This window comes from Branchiostoma lanceolatum, chromosome 1 (genome assembly GCF_035083965.1).
Source record: "Branchiostoma lanceolatum isolate klBraLanc5 chromosome 1, klBraLanc5.hap2, whole genome shotgun sequence".
Taxonomy (NCBI): Eukaryota; Metazoa; Chordata; class Leptocardii; order Amphioxiformes; family Branchiostomatidae; genus Branchiostoma; species Branchiostoma lanceolatum.
The window spans coordinates 36,243,727-36,245,315 of record NC_089722.1 but is presented as its reverse complement, the minus strand read 5'-3'; the positions used below and the strand labels follow the sequence as shown (position 1 = coordinate 36,245,315).

At 42.9% G+C, this 1,589-nt stretch overlaps 1 long non-coding RNA gene across 1 annotated transcript; it reads right to left on the bottom strand.

Annotated features, from left to right (window-relative positions):
• Nucleotides 1–332: 332 nt before the first annotated feature.
• Nucleotides 333–1,162, bottom strand: LOC136421365 (uncharacterized). Its single transcript, XR_010753439.1, has 2 exons — nt 1,036–1,162; nt 333–793 (listed from the first exon to the last, which is right to left on the bottom strand). It is a non-coding gene; the product is annotated as an uncharacterized lncRNA (long non-coding RNA).
• Nucleotides 1,163–1,589: the final 427 nt, after the last annotated feature.

Genomic DNA, 1,589 nt, shown 5'->3' with positions numbered 1-1,589 from the left:
GTCACCCTAACCACGACGTCATCCTAACTTTGGACAGTCAGCCGGGTGGTGTACGAAGTTGTCCGAAGTTGTCCGAAGTTATGACGTCACCCTAACCATGACGTCATCCTAACTTTGGACAGTCAGTCGGGTGGTGTACGAAGTTGTCCGAAGTTGTCCGAAGTTATGACGTCATCCTAACTTTGGACAGTCAGCCGGGTGGTGCACGAAGTTGTCCGAAGTTATGACGTCACCCTAACCATGACGTCATCCTAACTTTGTATAAGAAGACGGGAGGTTATAGCCTTGTTGTGCTTGGGTCGCTCCCCAGAGGTACCAATAAAAGGCGATCAATTTAAACAGTCTTTTTATGTAAAAGGGTGTGACCTTGCAGGCAGAAACTGCCATACTTCTGTACTAAATGGTGGAAGTACTTCAATCAATGAATAAAATAACAACTACTACTTCTTATGATACAAAGTAGTGAACGAAGACTGCAATACATGTAGTTTATAAATAGATATGGGAGATGTTTTCAGGTACTTGTATTTAGAAGTGACGTAAAAAATGGAAATATAATAGTAAGAGTGAACTTAAATTATTTTGTGTGCATTGTTTAAGCGAACTTTAGGAGGAGAAATAAAAGACTAAAAGACTTAAATAAAACTAACTGAACTAAAATAAATGAATTTTTTACAATGCATGAACATTGTTTTTGTGATGATTTATGTGCATCTATATCTTATTTGTTTATATGCGTGAGTGGTGTGTATCATATTTACATATATATAAGTTGTTACTATGTATTAAGTACCTTTGGACAACTTCGTACACATGCCACCCTACCCTGCCTACTGTACGCAGTTTGCTGACGTCACGTTACTTTGCACAACTTCGGACAACTTCGTACACATGCCACCCTACCCTGCCTACTGTACGAAGTTAGATGACGTCACGTAAATTTGCACAACTTCGGACAACTTCGTACATTTTCCACCCTACCTTGCCTACTGTACGAAGTTAGATGACGTCACGTAACTTTGCACAACTTCGGACAACTTCGTACATTTTCCACCCTACCCTGCCTACTGTACGAAGTTAGATGACGTCACGTAACTTTGCACAACTTCGGACAACTTCGTACATTTTCCACCCTACCCTGCCTACTGTACGAAGTTAGATGACGTCACGTAACTTTGCACAACTTCGGACAACTTCGTTCACATGCCACCCTACCCTGCCTACTGTACGAAGTTAGCTGACGTCACGTTACTTTGCACAACTTCGGACAACTTCGTACACATGCCACCCTACCCTGCCTACTGTACGAAGTTAGATGACGTCACGTAACTTTGCACAACTTCGGACAACTTCGTACACATGCCACCCTACCCTGCCTACTGTCCGAAGTTAGCTGACGTCACGTTACTTTGCACAACTTCGGACAACTTCGTACACATGCCACCCTACCCTGCCTACTGTACGAAGTTAGATGACGTCACGTAACTTTGCACAACTTCGGACAACTTCGTACACTTGCCACCCTACCCTGCCTACTGTACGAAGTTAGATGACGTCACGTAACTTTGCACAACTTCGGACAACTTCGG